The 24349-nt window shown below is 35.2% G+C and overlaps 2 long non-coding RNA genes across 3 annotated transcripts; one reads left to right on the top strand and one right to left on the bottom strand.

Annotated features, from left to right (window-relative positions):
- The first annotated feature begins 848 nt into the window (after positions 1-848).
- On the top strand, positions 849-5412 carry LOC106059825 (uncharacterized). 2 transcript variants are annotated; one of them, XR_008780296.1, is made up of 5 exons: positions 1853-2263; positions 2360-2452; positions 4256-4393; positions 4796-4858; positions 5293-5412. It is a non-coding gene; the product is annotated as an uncharacterized LOC106059825 (long non-coding RNA). The 2 variants fall into 2 exon arrangements; XR_008780297.1 differs by lacking the exons at positions 1853-2263; positions 2360-2452 and adding an exon at positions 849-1470.
- A 2742-nt stretch (positions 5413-8154) lies between these two features.
- Positions 8155-15665, bottom strand: LOC129928812 (uncharacterized). The gene is made up of 4 exons (XR_008780295.1): positions 15030-15665; positions 12716-12862; positions 11345-11491; positions 8155-10911 (listed from the first exon to the last, which is right to left on the bottom strand). It is a non-coding gene; the product is annotated as an uncharacterized LOC129928812 (long non-coding RNA).
- Between the last annotated feature and the right edge of the window lie 8684 nt (positions 15666-24349).

Raw genomic sequence — 24349 nt, 5'->3', positions numbered from 1 at the left:
TGATTAATGGAGGAATTCTAAAAGCGAAGACTGGACTCCTTAGCCATCTTCGTGTTCATAGGAATGATTAATGGAGGAATTTTAAAAGCGAAGACTGGACTCCTTAGCCATCTTCGTGTTCATAGGAATGATTAATGGAGGAATTTTAAAAGCGAAGACTGGACTCCTTAGCCATCTTTGTGTTTAAAGGATGTAGTTGAGGACATTTAAAAAAAAAAAGATCGGTCTCCATGGCCATCTTTGCTTAGGTAGAATAAAAAATGGACTTGGATATTTTTTAGAGCGAAGATCGGACTCCACAGCCATCTTCGTACTTATAGGAAAGGATATTGTATTATTTTTTAAACATGAGGAATTTTAGCTGAGGACTAGATGTAGTAACAGTCATCAATTGATGTGTTCATCCAAGACGAAATAGTTGGTTATGTCTGTGCATTTGTAGACAACCCAGGTATTGACATTGTTTAATACATTACATATTTTGTACCATTTTTTTTTTTTTACAATGATATCGAAAGATAACATTCAAAATCTAGACTAGATCTTTTGTATAGTATTTATAGTATTTTTTAATAGCTATACATTTTTAAGTAAACTATTTGTTTGTTTTTTTTTGTATTTCAAATGCTGAGCACACATAACTAAACTGGAAAAACAGATAAAGTCCAAAATGCTAAAGCAACAGACAACCCAGGTAAATACATATCATAACAGTATAGCAAAGATTTTGAGAATAAATGTTTTAGATTTAAGCAAAATATTTTAATTAAAAGAAAATTATTTTAGTTGATATATTCAATAACATCCTTCTGATTCACAGACCAAGATAAAGTTCCTCCTCCTGATTTACAGACACTTTTGGTTGCTACTTGTGCAACGCACACTAATCAACATTTGCACTTGCAGACCAACTAAATAGTTGCGGAGAAGCACATTTAATTGATGACTTTACTATCTTTAGCTTAGGACTTTTTAAAAGCGAAGACTGGACTCCTTAGCCATCTTCGTGTTCATAGGAATGATTAATGGAGGAATTCTAAAAGCGAAGACTGGACTCCTTAGCCATCTTCGTGTTCATAGGAATGATTAATGGAGGAATTTTAAAAGCGAAGACTGGACTCCTTAGCCATCTTCGTGTTCATAGGAATGATTAATGGAGGAATTTTAAAAGCGAAGACTGGACTCCTTAGCCATCTTTGTGTTTAAAGGATGTAGTTGAGGACATTTAAAAAAAAAAAGATCGGTCTCCATGGCCATCTTTGCTTAGGTAGAATAAAAAATGGACTTGGATATTTTTTAGAGCGAAGATCGGACTCCACAGCCATCTTCGTACTTATAGGAAAGGATATTGTATTATTTTTTAAACATGAGGAATTTTAGCTGAGGACTAGATGTAGTAACAGTCATCAATTGATGTGTTCATCCAAGACGAAATAGTTGGTTATGTCTGTGCATTTGTAGACAACCCAGGTATTGACATTGTTTAATACATTACATATTTTGTACCATTTTTTTTTTTTTTACAATGATATCGAAAGATAACATTCAAAATCTAGACTAGATCTTTTGTATAGTAATTACAGTATTTTTTAATAGCTATACATTTTTAAGTAAACTATTTTTTTTTTTTTTTCTATTTCAAATGCTGAGCATACATAACTAAACTGGAAAAACAGATAAAGTCCAAAATGCTAAAGCAACAGACAACCCAGGTAAATACATATAACAGTATAGCAAAGATTTTGAGGCAAGAATTTTGAGAATAAATGTTTTAGATTTAAGCAAAATATTTTAATTAAAAGAAAATTATTTTAGTTGATACATTCAATAACATCCTTCTGATTCACAGACCAAGATAAAGTTCCTCCTGCTGATTTACAGACACTTTTGGTTGCTACTTGTGCAACGCACACTAATCAACATTTGCACTTGCAGACCAACTAAATAGTTGCGGAGAAGCACATTTAATTGATGACTTTACTATCTTTAGCTTAGGACTTTTAAAAGCGAAGACTGGACTCCTTAGCCATCTTCGTGTTCATAGGAATGATTAATGGAGGAATTCTAAAAGCAAAGACTGGACTCCTTAGCCATCTTCGTGTTTATAGGAATGATTAATGGAGGAATTTTAAAAGCGAAGACTGGACTCCTTAGCCATCTTCGTGTTCATAGGAATGATTAATGGAGGAATTCTAAAAGCGAAGACTGGACTAAACTGGAAAAACAGATAAAGTCCAAAATGCTAAAACTACAGACAACCCAGGTAAATACATATTATAACATAATATTAGTAGTGAAAGATTCAAAATAATAAAAGTAATACATCTAGTTACTCTACATTTTTTTTTTAACATTCTAGTACTTTGATGCCCAAAATATGGCCCGCGGGTCACATCCAGCCTGCTGCAACGTCGGCACAAAGTGTAGAAAATTCCCTTTCCAAAAAAAAAAGGTAACATCTTTCAATAATAAGCCAACATATTTGTTTTATGAAGAAATAGGGGCTCTTTTGAAAGAGCATAACATTCAACAACTTTATGAAACCAAACATAAATAAATAAATCGGCTCTCTTTCTTGGCTTGGTTTGAGATGTGGTTTGTAGAATACACCTAGAGTGGACAATATTTACCAAAAAGAAAATGAGTTGTCTGTAAGACTAGTTATAGAGTTGCTGAACTTGTAAGTAGAGACACCGAGACATGAAACCATTTTCCGACAGTGAGTGCATAAAAAAATGTGTATCGAAAAGAAGAACAATGTGGAAGTTGTCAACCTTTCTCATGAAAATTACAATACGAGTGAAAAATATGGGTAAATATCTCCATTGATAACCAGATTTCAAAATGTTTTCTATTGCTGCTGAAGAGTCTATCCTCATAACTGCTACCATTCAAAGCTTGTATTTATTCAATGTAAAAACAGCAGTTTTGAAATCAAAGAAGCTGGTAGCTATGAGAAGCATTCATGGGACACTACTGGCAAAGTCGTGTGAAAAGTTTCAACCATCACAGAGGATCTCTTCTTTTAAGACCAATTAGTAGGAGTGAATATTGATGGTGCCATAAGTAGGCCCATAGCTGATAGCAAGTTATTAGATAAGTTGTGAGTCAAATAGAACCAAGCCTCTGGCTTCATGTACCAACAAGATCTATGCGACGAGTTGTTCAGTCTGGGCCATGTGATGATGGTCGCGCTCAGACTCGTTTCTAAAATTCATATACTGGAACTGATTGACAAAGCTAGACATCCCTGCTTTACAAAGTTCAAGTGATGCAGAAAATTGATTTCTACTCCGAATTGCTTGCAGAAACTTTTCTAGATCTCCAAATTACGAGCACCTATTTGTGAGGACTAACCTTGTTGATGAATCATTTGAAGCCCAAAATCATCTCACGGACACGCATCTAGAATTCTAATTTCAAGCCCCAACTTGGCATCTTATCTATGCTGCTAGACACTGTTCTAGTAGATCAAGATTCTGTTTCTTAATCTAGAATTCAAGATTTATCTTATTTTATATTATTAAATACAGATGTTATTTCAAAAAAGATGATATCGTCCTGGCCTCAGTTTACATAAGGGTGTTGTGGGTTATTCTAGGTCATCGAGGAAATCTACTTCTAGAGTGAAGTAGAACGGAGGCTTAACTATAGTTCCTAAATTTAAAACAAATAGACTAAATTTCCCTGTCAGATGTTGCAATTTTTAGGGCAGATGTTGCTTTCTGTTGCCACAGTTTACAAGGGTGGGGGTGGTTGTTCTAGGTCATCGAGGAAATCAACTTCTAGAGTGAAGTATAAGCAATGCTTAACTATAGTAATAAAAAAAACATTAAAACTTTATTATTACATTAAAACATTTAATTTAAATAATAGCAGGGAAATATTAAAACATTATAGCAATGAAAAACTAAAACTTTCTAATAGCAGTTAAACTTTTAAACATTCATTCAGTCATCTCAATGGTCATCTTAAACATTCATTCAGTCATCTCAATGGTCATAGGTTCATACTCTTCCTGCTGCCATCTCTCCTCGTACTGCAGGAAGTTCGGACCAGGAAGTAAATGTAATTTCTGATTACCCAAAATTAAAAGAATTAAGTTTCCCCTTTCAGACCTTGTGATCAATGGGGCAGATGATGTTAAGGTCATCTATTTCTTAGGCCAAAGCGGTAAAAATTCCAATTTCTCTTTAGCTCAACATCTTAGATATGGCAACCTAACACTCTATTTATCCAATTTTATATTTTTCAGATGAAGATAGAGAGTAAGCTACATCCTATTACTCTAGAAAAAGAACAGTCTACAGATGAATGCAACTAGCTCCTTTGGGCTTGAAAACTCCATATATCAAAAAATATGCAGCAAGTCAGTCTCAAGTTATTTGAATAGGTAAGTTTTTCTTCATAATACTTTGATTATTTTAAAATTAACTTCATTGCTTCTTTTGATGTGTAGGCCTATATACAGAACAGGCAAACTGTAACATGACAGGTAATCTTCAGAAAAGCAATTAATTTTTTGTTTTTTAACTAATATTTTAAGCATGTTAATTGAGTATGTCAGTTTCAATGTTCCAATAACATTTAAGAATAGTTTTCTTAGTTCTCTCAATGTTTAGTAATAATTTTTGTTTCCTTTTGTATAAATTTGCTATTTTTATTTTATATTTAGAAAGAGATTAGTTAAGAGTGTCCAAACTAGTTTAGTAAATATTTCATTAGCCAGAGATTTAAACTCAAATTATTTGGTTAAGTAGTCTGGTGCTCTATTCACTCATCCCATATTTTTCAGATCAAGTAGTGGAGCATACAGATGGAGTAACAGGCAAGAGGTAGAGATATCAAGAATTGTGCAGTAAGCATATCCTAATCTTTATTCTTTTGGTTCAAAATGTGCTTCTAAATTCAACAATTTATTTGTTTTTAATTAGCTTCATTATGTGCACACAATTCAGAATAGTTTAGGTATAAAACTACAGATAAACTTCAGAAAAACAAGTTGTTTTTTTTTAAATCTGTTGTTTATTGGCATGATGAGAATATGTTTGTTTTCAATGTTTAAATAACTTTTAACATTTTAAAAATAGTTTTGTAAGTTATTTCTCTCAATATTTGTTTTCTAGTTTGTATAGTTTGGATAGGACTTAGTACCTTTTTCTTTGTATTTATAGAACTAGATTAATTCAAGGGACCAAACTGGATTAGTACATATTCCATTATCTCTGCTAAAAATTAAACTCGTCAACTTTGTTGCTCAATCCATTTATCATTAGATTAAAATTTTTTCAGATCAAGTTGCAGAGCACAATCGATCTTTAGCATACAGCATACAGTTGAATGGAACAATTATCTACTTAGAACAACTATAGAAGCTACATGTCCACAAGTTGTTTTTTTTTTCCTTTAAGGCAAGTAGTCTTTTAAATTAATAATTATTATCTATAATAAGCAAAATTGTATTTTTTCTTAATATATGCATAGTACAGAGCATGCAAGCTATGAAAATGATTATACAATAGAGCAAAGCAAGTAATTTTCTATTTTTTGTTGTTGCTGTTGATCTGTTGTTATGCATGCTCATTGAGAATGCTTTTCTTTCCAATAACATTTGAAGAATAACAATTTCATTCAGTCCCATAACATTTTTATTAAGCTAGAACTATTTAGAAGTAATCAACAAGCTTAGTAAAAATGTCATTATCTTCAGCAATATTTAAACATATCTTTGGTTAGACTGCCTAATGTTTTATCCATTTATCATTTCAATCATAATCACATTTTGAATTTTGCAGTTCAGGTGTCTGAGTACATTCTAGCACTATAAAGCAGCATACAGACGAATAAAACCATCATCTACAAGGGACAGGCAAAATAAATAAAAATAACATGTTAAGAATCGCAACAAAGATGTCCAAAAGATTTTCTTCCTTAAGGCAAGTAATTTTCTAAAGTACTTTCATTTAGGTATATAAAATTAAATTTTGTTTCTTTTGACCAATGCATAGTACAGAACAGTGGAATTGAAATTATTGATAAAACTCAACACAGCAAGTAAAATCTTTTTTTGTTTAGATTTATGCATGCTAATTTGAGAATATGTATTATGTTTCAATAACATTCTAAGAATATTTCTACTAATGCTTTTGTCATTTATTTTCCACTTTTGCATAAGTTTGATATAAGTTCATCTCCTGGCATAGCATTTATAGAGCTCAATCCTGAGTATGCAACTATCTAAGTTCATTTAAACACAAATTTGGTTAGACAGCCCAATGCTCTTTTCATTCATTTAATAATATTCTTCAGATCAAGTTGCAGAGATCTAAATGTTTCATACAAAAAGAAAGAAAGAAGAAAAAAGAAGCATGCAGAGAAATGAAACCATAATCTAATAGGGACATGAAAAATATAAAAATCACAGCAAGGAATTTTTATTTTATAAGGCGAGTAGTCTTTTAAAATACTATGTTTTAGCTGTATATACTTAACTGTTTCTTTCGATGTAGGCATTGCGTATGAATGGTAGGAAACTCCAGCAAAGCAAGTAATCTTTTTTTTTTCTCATTTTTTTCTTGTTTTTTATTTTTTGCATGCAAGTTGAAAATATTTGTGTTCAACTAAACATAAAGAATAATTTTTAAAAGTTGTCAACATGTTATTATAATTAATAGAGCTAGAATAATTCATTAGTTCAGTACATTTCAGTATCACTAAGACTTTCAATTCATTCTCTTTGATTTGTCTGCTAAATGTTCTATTTTTTTCATTTTTCAGTTGGAGATCCAATTAGAAATATATCAGCATACAGTAAAATGAAGCCATCTCCTAGGAGTAACAGGTAAGGTTTGAAAGCTACATATAAAGATATGTACAGCAAGATGTCTAATAGTTGCTTAGTTGAAGTCACATTTTACTGGGACTTCAAAATACTTTGATTTAACTTATTTAAAATTAGATTCTTTTGATATTTATGCATAATTTTTAACAGATTAGCTAAGAAACTACAGGTAAATATCAGCAAAACGTAATTTATTTTTTTAATCTTTAGGTTTCATGCATGCCAATTAATGTTTTGTCAGTGTTCTAATAAATTAAACTAATTTTATTTTAATGATTAGTTTTGTATGTTGGTAATCAATAAAACTCCCATAGATAAACAGAGTAAATACAGAACTTTTTAAATTCAATAATATAAATACTAATGTAGTACAATTTCCAATATCTTCATTTTTAAGTTAATTAGTTGTTGTTTTTTTCTGTTACAAATGCCGATCATACATAACTAAATTGGAAGAACAGATGAAGTCCAACAGAATAGTAAGGATTTTGAGGCAAGTATTTTAGGACTATAGTTCTAAATGAAATAGCAAAGTTTTCTAAAAAAAAATATTTTAAGGTAATATATTCAGTTGTTTCAGACTACTTGTAATTAAGACGTGACTTAGGATGACAGCCAAGATTATGATTTTAGGTGTTGACATTGTTCTATATATTATTTTTTTTTGTGATATCTGTACTGTCTTTTGATAGTAGTTACCACAGTATTATTTAATTATCGCTTTACATTTTAAAGTTAACAAGTTTATTTTTTTCTATTTCAAATGCTCTGCATACATAACTAAACAGGAAGAATAGATGAAGTCCAAAACTCAAAAGCAACAGGATAGCAAGGATTTTGAGGCAAGTGTTTTATGAAAATAATTATAAATAAAATAGAAATTTTTTATGAAAAAAAAATGTTTAGGTAATATATTCAGTTGTTTTGATTTACAGACCAAGATGAAGTATATCCTGCGGACTTACAGACCAAAATAAAGTACATCCTGCTGATTTACAGACCAAAATAAAGTACATCCTGCTGATTTACAGACCAAAATAAAGTACATCCTGCTGATTTACAGACCAAAATAAAGTACATCCTGCTGATTTACAGACCAAAATAAAGTACATCCTGCTGATTTACAGACCAAAATAAAGTACATCCTGCTGATTTACAGACCAAAATAAAGTACATCCTGCTGATTTACAGATCAAAATAATGTACATCCTGCTGATTTACAGATCAAAATAAAGTACATTGTGGTTATTTACAGACACTTGCATGGGCTGCTTGTAATAAAAAGTGTCTTTAGATGATAGCCAAGATGAAACTTTGTTAAATTTTTTATTAGCATAGACAAGAAATGAATAAATAAAAACATCTGGTAGGCCTAATTAATTATTTTGTTTGATACCAACAAGGGAAACAAATCCTTCAGTATTCACAGATTTGGATGATATTGTTAAAACATTTTTTTCCCTCACACATTTTCAGATTAATTTGATAATATATAATTATTTACTCTACCTAACAAAACATGCGCAGCAGGATCATGCTGGGCCCATAACCCAGAGGTTCATGGATCGGAACCTCGCTATGCTATAACTTAATAAACTAGAAAAGCTACACTTGATAACCATAAATAACGACACCAGATTCATGAGTGAATTTATTTAGACTTTGTCAACACACACGATACATAACAATCCAACATTCAATCCCTTAGTCAAGGGGAATCATTACAGATACTTATATAAACAATGTCAACAACATGAATCAATTTAAAAAATACACAACTAGTCAAATAATTATTTGTAATTGATATCAAATCAGGGAAATAACTTGTACACTATTGATATACTTTTTTGGGCAGAGTTCTTCCCCTTTAGTTAAGCTTTTTTTTTTTTTAAACGGAAATTTTATAAATTGCTTGTTTAAAAATCTTATTATAGAATGAAGCTGTAGGTGGGTCTTAACTTTATTTTTAATGGTCTCAAGTAAAACTAAAGATGATGAAAAGGTCATTTGTTTTGTGGTCCACAGTTAACAAGGGTGTCGTGTGGGCAGCACATTGAACAACCAGTTTTACTTTTCCCCAACTATTTCCTAGTACCCAATTTGTAGGATAGCAGTGAAAGATTCAAACTTTATAGTATTCAAACTTGATAATAGCAGAAAAACATTAACACTGTATCAATAACAGTAAAGAATTAAATTTTATTATTGCAGTAAAGCATTTCATTTCATAATAGCAATGAAACATTAAAACTTTATAATAGCATTGAAACATGAAAACTTTATAACAACAATGAAACATTAAAACTGTATAATATCAGTAAATTATTCAAACTTTATAACAGCAGTGAAAAATTTAAACTTTATAACAATAAAACATTTAAACTTTATAATACCAGTAACTTTCAAACTTATTAAAAGCAGTAAATTTAGTGCTCTTGTACTAGTCAAGATCTGGATAAGACTGAGTAGACTATATTTTCTATGTAAATTCTAGTGTAGATATTCTATATCTAGAATTGTAGAATTTTTGAAAATCTACTTCTAGAGTGACATAGTGAGTGGGGCTTAACTCAAGTTATAATGGTGGACTAGTAAGGTAGATGGTATACAGGTCATTTGTGTCTGTAGCCTACAGTAAACATTAAAACATTATTATTGCAGTAAAACATTTATTTATATTGGCAGTGAAACTATAATTAAAAAGCAATAAAACATATAAACTTAATAACAGTAAAAGAATTACAACTTTATAGCAGTAAAACATTCTAAGCTATTGGTCATTGTGCTTGCCACATGACACACTGCTTCTTTTTGATTCTTTAAATAGCACATATATTTGAGGCATAGAATTTAGTTCACATTTCCCTTGACAATTCATAAGGAGTTTATAACTTTTTTAAATGTCAATTGGGAGTTTCTAAATTGTTCAAAGTTTCTTAAGAGTTTAGTATTTTATATTTCCTTTTACAGGTCATCCGGAGTTTGAAATTTGTTTAAAATAATAATTAATATTAATTAATCAAAATAATAATTAATAATGATAGTATTAATAGTAATAAAAAATAATGATAATAAAAAATGTATATATTTTGTTCTGCCCATAAGCGTATATATTTTGTTCTGCCCATAAGCTACAAGCAGAGGAACAACAAGGTTGCATTGAAGAGTCGATGGGCTGTAAATTACATCTAACCATAGATGATACTATATTGCACCAACCTAGTAGAAAAAAAAGAAACTTAACATGTTCTACATCGACTACAAAAAAAGCAGTTGAGTCAGTTCCGCGAGAGCCTGGATAACTGGAAGATAAATCTACATCTGAGTTGAACCCACTAAGTTACTCCATTGCACTATGTACGGACGATAAGGTAGACACTAAATTTAGAAAAAGTATATCACGCCTATTATCAGAAATAATTTAAATATATATGCAGAAAACGCTCAAAGTTACACACCATAATTAAAACGTACGTGACGATATGTTTCTTTTGGCCTGGATAAGTAGACCCTATGGTATAAACGTTGTTAAAGTGCGAGGCAGCCAACACCATTCAGAGTATTAAAGCCATTCTAAGCGAACATGGGTTTCGACTTTGTTATCATTATGTTCATAACAATTTAATACACTGAATGACTACACAACACACATTTCGTGAACACATTCTTACAGACGAGTTACAAGCACATGTTGTATATTTATTAGGGCTTTAGTACGAAACATCAAGTGATACATAATCTCGACGATATATGGTAAAACATGCACTTTGTGAAAAGAAAATGTATATTTACATTCATACATACATACATACATGCATAGAGACATACAAGAATAGCTCGCTTAAGAGTATACAATATGTCAACATTGTTTCAACATGGTATCCTGGTAGATATTTTGATTACAATTTTCTAAACAATTATGTGTTGAATTAAGTACATCAAGATCGCTGACGTAATTTCCATTTTAACGGCCAAGCTGCTGCTACATTTTTGACAACATTGATAAGTAAGATCTTTACATGAGGTTACAGTCCGGCAGATTGTTGTGTCTCTATTCCCGTATTCACATCCTAGAAGAGAGAAATAGTATTAGTACAGTTCGTATCATTACTAATCTGAACCTTCCGATATGTAAAATGAGAACGAAGCAGAAGAAGAAAGCTTAGAACCATGCCAATGGTAACTCCAAAACGTTAATTAATAATTCGTATTAGAATTTTAATTACATCGAATTAAAAATATTTTGCTTAAACAAAGTAAATATGCATACGAAATAAAAAAAAAATCGATTGTAATAGACTTACTCGTCAATAAAGTTGTCTGATAAATCTAGAGCAGAATCTTCCAATCTATTTCTAAATCACACGAGTCCATTCTTGACCTCACGAATACATGACATCATAATTCCTTCTTTTTCATGACGTCACAAGTTCAAGATTTATAAACTCCTCATGTTTACCCAATGCTGATTATAATTAAGATGACGTTATTTTTGTACCGTACCTTCAATAGTAGTGGCTCGTACTGAACAGGACTCACAGCAAGACTTCTGCACAGGTTGATTGTAGCAGAGATTTTCCGACCGCTGCATAAGACCCTGGCAGTGTAAGCCGTCGTAAGTAAAAGATGTATTGTCGTAACAAACTGAAGCTATAGACAAATCACAAGAGGACAATGTCACTAGCATACAACAAAAGTAATGTCTTATTAGTAGCTGCTACAGTAGGGAAAAGCTGCTGTCTGTCCGTTTATCTGAAAGTCGCATTTATATACAAAAACCACCAGAGCTATTGGAAATCGAGGTTTTTCCGTCACTTGCATCTATCTCTGACTCAATATCATAATTACATGTTGTTTTTGTTTAGAAAGTTAGATATTTTTTAGTTAAATATGGGAAATGTTATAGGCCTTACCTTGGCCTACACATATTATTTTTATTTCATAAAACATAAAAATGTGTATTTAGTACCTGGTTCATAGAATGAGAAACCGAATGATCCTGAACTCACATTTCGTACAAAACCTCAGAACTAAAGTATATTGATAGTAAAAGTGTGAAACACTAATGATTTGCAAATAGGTCTAGACTACAGCAAGCATGCTTTGTAGAAAAAAAACTTATAAACTATTCAGTTTGACTAGTAGGTCTACAATTCTTAAATGCGCCTAAAAGCTTTTTGACAGAAATTGAATACAGGCTCCCAGACAAAGAGTTAATAATTTAGTAATGTGGGACCTTGATTTGGATTACTCAGTACTGCACATCTCAGAAGAGATACTTGTAACTGCGATCAGCTTAAGGCAGTGGTTCTCGAAGTGAGGCCCACGGATTCCCAGCGCGACACAACAGTATGGAGTCCACAGACAGATGAAAATTGTATACAATTAAAATAACTACTTCTCTAAAAGCTAGTCTACTCGATCAGATACTTTTGATACTAATCAACACGCACCTCACAACTGTTATATATGTCTATTAGGTACTATTCTATGTCGATCTAAACCACGGGTCCATGGGCAAGATTTGACTGTATAAAGTGGTAGGCCTACACGGGTAAAACATAGTTTGAGAACTTCTGGCTTAAGGGACATCAATCTGCAAACTGTTTTTGCCTCGAGCGAAATTTTACAGTCACTTCAATATGAATGATATCATGATTTTAAAAGAACTACGATTTGATTCACTATAAGAGTCCAACCCTTAAAAGATTTAAATATTGAAAAATAAAAATGCAGCAAATGCGTCTTAAAGTATAGGGAAAATGTAATCTTAGAACTAAAATTATGATCGCATATTTCATTGTGTACTTCACACTACTGTTACCTTAAGTAGGTCAAAGATAATAAGTTTCATTATAACATCAGAAGACAAACCTGTTGTGGTGGTCAGTGTTGAGGTTTTCGTCGACAAAGTGACCGTTGTGGACATGGGGGTCAGAGATGTGGTCTTACACGTTTGTGAACAGTGTGGGCTTGAGAGAGAGTCTTGACACATGGAAACTGTACAGTTGGTCCAGGTATCTTTACAATGAAACACAAGTTAGGACATTAGATCTCAATAACTTCAGAATTCAGAAGATTTAGAAAGTAAATTAAAAATTTTCTCTTTCTGACCTTGGATCTATTGGGCGGATGATATAAAAGTAATCGGTTTCTATGTCCGACGGTTAACGAGGGTGTCATGTGGCAAGCACAACGACCAACAGCTTTAGTTTTCCCCAACTAATGTAGGGTACCCATTAGAGCTGGATGGACTCAGGAGGCCCTGAAATTCCCGAGATTAAACATCCCAGTCTTCATTCAAGTCTGGGACCCATCGTTTTGGAAGTAGTTACCGCGCCCCTGAGGATTTTATCCTAGCCCAAACCTCCGACACGAACAAGAGGGGATGACAGTGGACAGAGTTCGAACTATCGATCGACAATCCAGAGTGCATTCGAAATGACCAGGCAGGGGCGGACTGGCTATATATTTATTCTGGTAAATGCCCGGTGGGCCGCCTCAGAAAGGGCCGGTGGTTTTGCCGACAAATGGACCACTTTGAATGACTAAGTCCGTCAATGATTTCACGCATTGCCTCTACGTGTGGATGGCTATTGACAAAAAGAAAAGATTGATTAGGACACAACCAGAAACGATGTGTCCTCGACTAGTTCATTGATGTGCACGGTAGCAATAACTTATCATGTCGCTCCTTTAGTAAATGTTATGTTGCCCTCTTTTAGTCACATCAAATAAAATCAATATCATTAAATAAAGTTTTCTATTCAGACTACTAAAGATTGCGATTGTACAGTGCATTTCTAGGATTTATATAGCCCGTAAGTCTATCTTTATGTAGAAATACTACACGTTACGTTTATGAGGATACATTTGTTTAGTTTCGCGTGTAGTTCAACTAAGGAGTGTGTGGCATAAACCGATTCGCTGCCAATCAATCTTTGCCTGGCTTAGAGTTCTGTTTGCTAATCGCCTAAAGGCAACATGGAAACCTTCTCCCAGATATCCCTTCCCCTTAAGTCTACATAACTGATTGGACCATTTTAACAAGTAACATTAACTAAAGCTTCAAAAAAAAATATCTTCTTTATAAATATGAAGGCGTCTTATTTCTTTCATCCATTTTATTTCTTGTAATTCTTGATTATTGTAAGGAGCAGTGATATTTTCTTCATAAGACGGTGCGCACAATATTCATGCATTTTTTTTTCAACTTTTGTACTGAATACAATTCAACTGTCAATAAACTGTTTTTGAAATTCCTTCCAGTGTCCAGGTTTCCCTCTGATTCCTGAACCCAAGAAGAGCTTGCCAACTAAAGAAGGAATAGTGAACAAATACGAGCAAGGATTCCTATTTTGTAAAAAATCATCGATTAAGTCTGGATCCTTACAAGTCACTCTAAAATACTCTAAATAGTAGGACTCATCGGAATACAAAAACAACTAACTACATTAAAGAGAAATCATAAAATAATTATTTCTACAATCCTATTATGCTCGTTGTACTTTCAATCTTATTTCTATATTGTTGTGTTTCTTAGTTACTGCCATAAAACAAAGTTGGTGTGTGTTTTGGCCTCCTTCAGACGTAGAACGACTATGGTTCATCTCAATGGCCGCCTGGTCGTGCGGTTTGCGCGCTGGACTGTCGTTCAGATTTATCGATGGTCCCAGGTTCAAACCCTGCCCGCTCCCATCCCCCGTCGTCCTGCGGGAGGTTTGGATTAGGAAGTAATTATCTTTAACTCTGAAGGAACATCCGAAACATGTAAAACATTAAACAAACAAACATTTTACAACACTTTTTCATGTGGCTGTGGAGCCCTATATTGGAGAGACACGCCCGTCCACATATGCTGCAGGTCAAGGTGGCTTTCGCTTTGGTGGTAGAGGAGCTGGCCATTTATCCGGTTTTATTACATCCACGTAGCGATCAGTTTTTCTTGAGCCAAACGCAAGATGACCGTAAAAAATGATTTTCGGGATGCGATTGTCCTCCATCCGGCGGCGGCGTTGCTTGAGGGCTGTAAAGACGTTGGAAAGGCTTGTTCGCGCAAGGATCTCAGTATTACTCACTCTCTGACATGTGATTTTCAAAATCTTGCGGAGTCCGCAAGTGGAATGAGTTTAGTTTAATCTCTTGCTTTGCGAAGGTATAGGTGTGTATATAGCAAGAATTCACTAACCTGTGAAAGTATTGTTTACACAGTCGCCTTGATAACACACCTAGAGAATATAATTTTTTTTTTTACTTTTTAATTGATCATTATATATATATATATGTCTGTGTGTGCTATGTGTATATATATACAGAGAGGGAGAGAAAGAGAGAGAAAGACAGATGTTTGTAAAATGTTTTACATGTTTCGGATGTTCCTTCAGAGTTGAAGATAGTTTACTTCCTAGTCCAAACCTCCCGCAGGACGACGGGGGATGGGAGCGGGCAGGGTTTGAACCCTCGACCGTCGATAAATCCGAACGACAGTCCAGCGCGCAAACCGCACGACCAGACAGCCATCTAGATACTAGATACTAGATACTAGAGACAGCATCTTTAAAGCCGAACAGCATGCCCAGTGCACTACTGCCTTATATCTGATGTGGATTAGTGAAGAAGAGTATGTAAAATTTCCATGCTCTCTTAAGGCTAGGAATATATATATATGTGACTTATGGGCATGTAACTGGTGAGACCTATGTGAGCCCGGAATGTTCGGCTGCCCACGTTACTCAGACCTGCATACAGTCGATATACTGGCCCGAGGATAGTACTTTAAAATTTGAACTGGGCCGAGGATAGTACTTTAAAATTTGAACTGGGCCGAGGATAGTACTTTAATATATGAACTGGTCCGAGGATAGTACTTTAAAATTTGAACTGGGCCGAGTGCTACCTGATATACAGACTATTTTGATAGCATCACCGATATAGGACTTTATATTGTTGTAATTCTAGTGGCGGAGCGATAGGGTTAATGTGTGCGGCCTACTGGCACATAAAGTGACACAGGCCAGTAATACAGGTCGGCCTGCTGTGTCGATGGACATGAGACAGTACTGGTATTGACGTTACATTAAAATATGACCTATAGTATGATGATGTGAATGAAAGCCTTCGGGGACAGGACACAATAAGTAAGAAGGGCAGTTCACTTCAACACTGTGAGGACACCGGAGACTGTTAATCTACCGTGTACAGTTAGTCCTCGAGCGAAGCAGTTTGTGTCCAGGATGAGATAAAGAGACAGTAGAGTTTAGTACACAGTACGTTCATGCACCGAAAAATGTGTACGCAGCAAGTCATGTTTCCAGTTGTGTAATATTAGCTGTTATTTATTTGATATTAAACTACCACATTATTTTGAAACTCTTGTTGTCAAGTTCTTGAGCTAGTTGTGTTGTGTTGAGCAGCGTTTACAGAAGGCCCGTTAGAAGAGAATCGTTACATTATTTGAGCTATCACTATTGATAATGGCAACAATAGAAAAAAAAAAAGAGTCAGGCATCACATAAAATGTATATGGATTCCGTAGTTAAAAAACTACTTTTGTAACATTTTTTTTTGTTAGCTGACAACTTAACATGTATGTTTTTTCAGTCAAAGATAAAAAAATAATTTTATCCGTGGATAGTTGGGGTATTCAGAGTATACGTTAAAAAATACACAGTAGAAATAATACACATTTGAGATAAGATAATTTTATTGGTCCAAACCAAATGGAAATTCAGTTTGACTGTTGGAGATTTTCACAATAACTAAACAATGTCAAGGACGTCAAATTAAAACCTCACAGTTGCAAACTAAAAAGCACAGCTATAGTGCAAAACAATTCCCCAATGCCTGGCCGCTGATGTTTGAATCAAGTCTCTTTCATTGCCGCCTATTTGTTTTTAAATTAAGTTCAGGTTGAAAAGTAAAAGTCTAAAACTTCTTCATACTGAAATTATTTTTTGCTAAAAGCGGAAGAAATTAGAATATTCTATTCCCCAGTGCAAAAAATAATACAAAGATTATACAAAAATTGTACAAAAATTATACAAAAACAAGGTTACAAAGACAGTTTGTGTGGAAACACAAACTCAAAATCGGCCCCGAAGGTGGTCCACCCAGGCAGGTTTCAATATTTTCAGAAAGAACATTCCGAATGAAATTATATCAAAGACAAACGACAGATAAGAATGGAGAAAGAAGGTTGACAGATCTTGTGTAGTGCCCCAACGGTCCAGCAGATCAAAGGATAGGTGAAAGTGAATGTAAAGTTAGATGTGGACCTGGCCTAACTAGTTCCCCTTTCAGACCTTGTGGTCTATAGGGCAGATGATGTAAAGTTCATCTGTTTTTGTGTGGCCTACGGTTAACGAGGGTGTCATGTGGCCAGCACAACGACCAACCGCCTTTACTTTTCCCCAACTAATGTCAGGTACCCATTAGAGCTGAGTGGACTCAGAGGCGCCCAAGGATTCCGAAGTTGAAGATCCCCGTCTTCACCACAATTCGAACCCGGGACTCCCGGTTCGGAAGCCAAGCTTTTTACCGCTCAGCCGTCTACCCTGGCCTAACTGTTGTCTTTTTATTGATCTGATATTTTTGAAAAGGCTCAATCTCTTATTCGAATCATAATTTTAGGACAACGCGTATATGAACTAGGAGTCAGAAAATGCAATTTACAGAATTACTATTCGTTTACAATTATGTCTACATTATAATGCATACTAAATAGACTTTTTCCCTTTAAAAAATAGTAAACACTTGTTTTTGTAAATATAGTACTTAGTATAACAGAACTTACATAACTTAACAATACAAATATAAAAAAAGATTTGACAGAAATTCTACAACTGTTTGCATAAATGTGTTAAAAATATGGAAAAAAGATCGTCTTCCCTAATAAAGAGACTCAAGTGTTTAAGTGTTTAATAGTTAATAGTTCTAAAAGTGGTCTATTTTTATGAAAAAACTGCTTGCATAAGTGATTTAAAAAATTAGATTTTTCGCTTTCAGAAAAGAAAAAAATAGTCTTTTTTAATAGATATTGCTATAACTTAGCAATTAACCTCAACGAAAGTGATATAAAACAGAACGTTTAATAATCAATTATAAACTGGATCTAGAGCCAAACCCAGAGTCACATCTCAGGCCTTCTTGTTTACATCTCTAATCATCGGCCATCTTCCTTCCTCTGTTCTCTATCGTGTCCTCTGGTACACAATGTCGCGCCAAATGACAGTGCGCAATGTAGAGTCATAACACTGCCCCCTCCTTAGTTATGTTCGTCCCGAACATGACCAGATTTTCGACAGAGCTGAAGAATTGTCATTGCGGATGAAGTTCTGGCAAGAAAGTTAGAGTTCCACTGGAGGCCAGGCCATAAAACACACAGTAATTTTCCGACATCTCCAGAAGGTATGCCTTTCTACACATGTCCATTAACCACATTATCAGTGTCCAGTTTCCGCTGAAATTGATTCATCTTTTACTCTGCTTTGTGAAGGCAGACGTACACACGTTTGTCAAGTCCAGACCTGTTGATGGTTTTTCTGGTATTTGCATCGTTCATTCGAGGTGCCGCCCGTACAGTTCTTATTAAATTTCTGTCTGCAGTTAGTACTGGTAGCCAAACAGGAGTATTGGACACAGACCTAACGTTGTCCGATTTGGTCATGCCCATTGAAGCACTCATATCAAGGACATCGAAAGCAATAGTTTCACTCTGCCTATAGGTCAATCCTCTAGTTTCTTCATCTAGCGTTTTCTTTTCGGGTCTGCGCTTATCGTTGAAAAGGTTGCCACTTTCTTTATCTTGAAAGCTAGATGCATCTGATTTGTCATTATGATCATCGACGGCGCTGCCACCACCAACACTTTCCTTGTAACTACCCGTCCAGCCACAACAGTGATTGGTTGATGTTTCATTCTCCGCTCTTCTAGGATGTAGCTGGCCTTCCAGTTTGTTCCCCTTCAGTTTGTCCCTTTTATGATACCTGTTTACTGACAGATTAGACCATTTTGGTATGGTCGTATGTTCGATCCGTTTCACCTGAATGCCTTCCACACCATCATCAAGCAATGGGAACTCTATGTGTCCATATTGTACAGTTCCACTTCCAATGTTTAGAGGTAAACCAAATTCCTGCATAAAATCCAGACCAAGGATGCAATCGTCGACAACATTAGCGATCAGAAAATCATGACTAAATAGTTGACTTCCTATTTCAAAGCTAAGCCGTATTTGTCCTAATATAGGTAACAGTTCGCCACCTGCCGTTTTAAGAGTGTAGCCATTCACTCGTATTATTTCTTGATCTCCTATCAGACTGGGTCTAACTATCGACCGCGTAGCCCCTGTGTCCAAGAGGAACCTATAAGAACGAACGCCAATCTTTCCTTGCACTCTCAAGGTTCTGCTTTGCTCTAACACTCTGAAAGGAGTGGTTATTCTCGGAGTTCCGATTTTCTGAGTTGCCAGTCCTTGCTCCCTAAACCCGGTGGACCGTAGCGGTTGACATTCCGATGCACAGCCTTGGCCTTGGAACAACATGTTACAATTCCTCCGTAAATGACCTGGAGTGTTACAATTCCAACAACGAAAAGTCTTTTTACTACGCCTTGAGGTCTGATAATGTTCCGGTTCATTTAAAGACTTTCCCAGCATTCTTCGGAAAAGCCTAGGCAGATCCTCCTCTTCCGACCCATTTAACGTCCGACAATAGTGTATGTTCCTCGCTGAAACTTCGGCCGCCTCGTAGGACATGGCATAGATGAGGGCTTCGTTGATTTTCCGTTTTCCGCTTATTCGGATGGCCTTCTTAAGTTCCGAATCTCGCACTCCATCTATGAAAGCATCTGTGAACAGAACATCCAAAAGTTCCTGTGTTGCCGATGGGTAAGCAAGACGGGTGAGGCGTTCTACGTCTGCTGCTAATTCCTGTAATGTCTCTCCGTTTTTCTGTTGTCGATTCTTTAATTGCATCCTGAAAACTTCCTGCAGGTGTTCATTGCCGTATCGTAGTTCCATTGTTTTGACCATGACATCGTAGTCTGTCCGATCCGTCATAGTCTGTAACAATTCGGCTGCCTTGCGTCTGAGTGCCATCATGAGACCAGTTGCCTTCTCTGCCTTGGTAACCCATCTGTTGACTTGCGCCGCCGCCTCGAATTGTAGTCGATACGCCGACCAAGACACAGAGCCGTCAAACACCGGTGGTTTAATCTTCCCCGTCATTTCAGTCACAGTGGCCCCCGCATCTTGTTTCTTTTGCAGCTCCGCCTTCATTTCATTTCGTAATTGTTGAATTTTAGAATCAACATCTCCCACCATTTGGGACCTTAATTCAGCTACCTCATTTCTTAATTGTTGTTTGAAACTGTCTATGTCATTTTTCAATTCAGACACAAAGGATGCTATTGAGCTCAGTTTATTACCTAATTCGTCTTTAAGTTCATCCTTTACTGATTTCAAGTCTTCCTTCATTTGTTCTTGCATCGATTGAAAATGATCCCTCATATCCGGTTCTTTTTCAAACAAATAGGTGTCCGGATCCTGCTCTTCATCTATGATGTTTTGCCTAATACGTTCTATGAGTGCCTCCTTGTTGCCGCTCACCTTCAGCTCTCTACCTCTGAGTTCCTGTCTAAGTTCCAGTAATGACAGTTGACTAAGTGTTTTCTTAGACGCCATCCCGTATCAAAACGTTGATCAACTAAAACCAAAACTTGTGTTGATCTACCCGAAAATGGAATCGTTCAATGTCTTATACCCAGATCTAGACCTTCTTCTCCACTTTCGTTGAGGATCCCACTTCTGACACCAATTGCTATAACTTAGCAATTAACCTCAACGAAAGTGATATAAAACAGAACGTTTAATAATCAATTATAAACTGGATCTAGAGCCAAACCCAGAGTCACATCTTAGGCCTTCTTGTTTACATCTCTAATCATCGGCCATCTTCCTTCCTCTGTTCTCTATCGTGTCCTCTGGTACACAATGTCGCGCCAAATGACAGTGCGCAATGTAGAGTCATAACAATATGAATGTATCGGCTTCGGGTAAACCCATTTTCGCAAAACTACTTTTATTTTCGTAGCGAAAGAGAAAAAACTTGAAAGGATCATTAGCTAAGTTTAAATCCAATCCACTACATTAGTAAACACAAACTTAGACCCGCAGGCCGCGGGTAATGTCAGGCTAGTTATTTTTAAAAACAAACGTATTTAGGAAATACATGTAGTAATGAAATGAAAAAAAAAGAAAAAAAATCTGTGACAACAGGGTTACTGGGAGGAGGAAACTGCAGAACATGCTGGAGATACTGGGAAAGATGGAGAGGCATTAAAGTCATATGGATAAGACAAATAGAAATGTCATGACTTTTTACTAATAATCTTAGAATGTAGCATTATATTAGTTTGAATAAGACTATAGTGTGATGATGTCTTAAGTAAGAATGTTACCATATAGCCCGATGAAAAAAACTTTAAAGATTTAATGTCTTCACTCTCAGAATGTTGCACTTCTATACGAGGAAGGGTACTTTGATGAGTTAATGATGCGACAAGTTGTTGTACTCTGTGATGGGCATGGCGGCTATATTTATGGGACTGCCAACAACTTTACAGGCACGGATAAATACAGGTAAGTACTTTCATTTCTAACACATTGTAAATGTGGCTAACAATCTCACGGTAGAACGTACAAGCGCTCCTTCTTCCCAAGTGCGGTGTATCGTGTCACTAAACCTCCTACACAATATACCTAGAAAGTTGTCGCTAGGCCTATTTAGCGCACTAAGTGACTAACCATAGGGTTAGGGCAGAGAAGAATGTGAATGTTAATTGGAAGCATTCTAATTGCATGAACGTTTTCTCGGAGGTTCTCGCGAATCTATTTGAGTCCATACATTGATGTCAAGTGTAGGGGGGACGGGCAACACTGACATTCACCAACCGTATACTACAAAGACATCTCTCAATTATACGTAGCAATCATGAGACAAACCAGGTTCCAGATGCAGACAGCGCAGACGCATGGACCTCAAACAAATACACAACAACATTATTCAGACTTAGGGCAGAAAGAATTTTAGGACAGTGAAGAAAGAAAAGACAGACCCTGACGATAGACACAGTGATGACCAGACAGACAGACAAATAAATGACAGATAGTAGACAGATAGACCAAAAAAAAAGACAGCCAGATAGAAGACATACAGACGGTAGACAGACGGATAGACAGACATATAAAACACTTACAGAAGATGAACAGATAGATAGATAGACAGATAGAAGAAATACAGACGATGGACAGGCAGACAGATAGGCAGACAGATAGATGACATACAGACGATAAACAGACAGATAGAAAACATACAGACCAACGACTGACAGACAGATAGAAGACATACAGACAATTGATAGACAGACAGATAGACAGAAGACAGATAGAAGACATACAGACGATGGTGAGACAGACTGATAGACAGAAGACAGAAGACATACAGACAATTGATAGACAGACTGATAGACAGAAGACAGAAGACATACAGACGATGAACAGAAAGATAGAAGACATACAGACGAACGACTGACAGAAAGATAGACAGACAGATAGAAGACATACAGACAATTGATAGACAGACTGACAGACAGAAGACAGATAGAAGACATACAGACGATGAACAGAAAGATAGAAGACATACAGAAGAACGACTGACAGAAAGATAGACAGACAGATAGAAGACATACAGACAATTGATAGACAGACTGACAGACAGAAGACAGATAGAAGACATACAGACGATGAACAGAAAGATAGAAGACATACAGACGAACGACTGACAGAAAGATAGACAGACAGATAGAAGACATACAGACAATTGATAGACATACTGATAGACAGAAGACAGATAGAAGACATACAGACGATGAACAGAAAGATAGAAGACATACAGACGAACGACTGACAGAAAGATAGACAGACAGATAGAAGACATACAGATAGACAGAAGACAGATAGAAGACATACAGACGATGGAAAGACAGAGAGATAAAAGACATACAGACGATTGACGGACAGACAGACAGACAGGTAGAAGACATACAGACGAATGACTGACAGACATATAGACAGACAGATTGACAGACAGATAGAAGACTTACATACTATGATTAGCTAGACAGATAGAAGACATACAGACGATGGACTGACAGACAGATAGTAAGACAGGCAGACCGAACACTAGGCTCACAATCACTAGGTCCCTAATACTGAACAATTCTAGCACGCACTCCAGGACACGAGAATACGCAATGGACGTAAATAACTTCTCTTTTGAAGGACCGTCTGTGATTCCTAAGATCTAGAAGACAGAAGACAAACATACTAGACAGGCGACCGACAGAAAGACAGTAATCAGAAAGAAGATGAAAAGCTTGATAATGGAGAGACCATAGACTTATATATTATACTAGCCTGGCATTAGCCGCTGCCTGCGGGTCTAAGTTTGTGTTTACTAATGTAGTGGATTGGATTTAGATGTATGTTAAACTTAGCTAATGATCCTGTCACGTTATTTCTCTTTTGCTACGAAAATAAAATTAGTTTTGCTAAAATGGGTTTACCCGAAGCCGATACATTCATATCTATTAAAAATGAAAAGAGTGATAGCTTTGTTAAATGAATGGGATTATAGAGTAAACAATTAAACGAAATAATTTTTAGTATGCGATTCATGAATAAATATAGATCTAGTCCTATCTCAACTCGGCTTCAAAGCTTTTGTAAAAGCTTTTCTTAAAAATAATGCTTTAGAAAATCAAATTTGAATGTTTATTTGATCAAAATATGAAATGAAAGGACTATAATTAGTATGTTCATGTGTTAAAGTATAAAACTATCTGTGCGAAGAAAAGTTTTATCATCTTAGAGTTGAATTAGAGTTTTAGATCTAGGGATGGGATTATAAAGTAAACAATTAAACGAATTAATTTTTAGTACGCGATTCATTACGGTATTGTCTAATGAAACATTGTTCGTCAGGAAATCTATAGTTACATATATAAGGAGCTAATTAATGTAAAAAATGCTTTTGAAACACAAAATTGAAGGTTAATTTTATTATATAATGAAATCAAAGGATCTTCTTTTGTATTTTCATGTGTCAAAGTCAAAAACTATCTGCGCAAAGTGTATTTCTTAAAATTAGATCTAGGTCTAAATCCTTTCGATCTTTTCTCATGTCAACATTGTAGACATGACCTAGATCCATAAAATACTATAGCTTTAATAGAGTCGGACAACTTTTTTTTTTTTAGGGTCTTAAGTTTGTTTTAGGGCTACAATACATACACTAAGATCTAAGTTGGTACCCAAGAAACATTCCTGCCAAGTTTTATCAAGATTGGTCAAGCGGTTTTGATGTCTATAAGTCACATACATACACCTCACATTCTATTTTATAGTATAGATTTAGACTGGAAACCGGAAACAAATTCTTATTCGCGATT

This window comes from Biomphalaria glabrata, chromosome 10 (genome assembly GCF_947242115.1).
Source record: "Biomphalaria glabrata chromosome 10, xgBioGlab47.1, whole genome shotgun sequence".
Taxonomy (NCBI): domain Eukaryota; kingdom Metazoa; phylum Mollusca; class Gastropoda; family Planorbidae; genus Biomphalaria; species Biomphalaria glabrata.
Note: the sequence above shows the minus strand (reverse complement) of the source record. Positions and strands in the feature narration are given on the sequence as shown.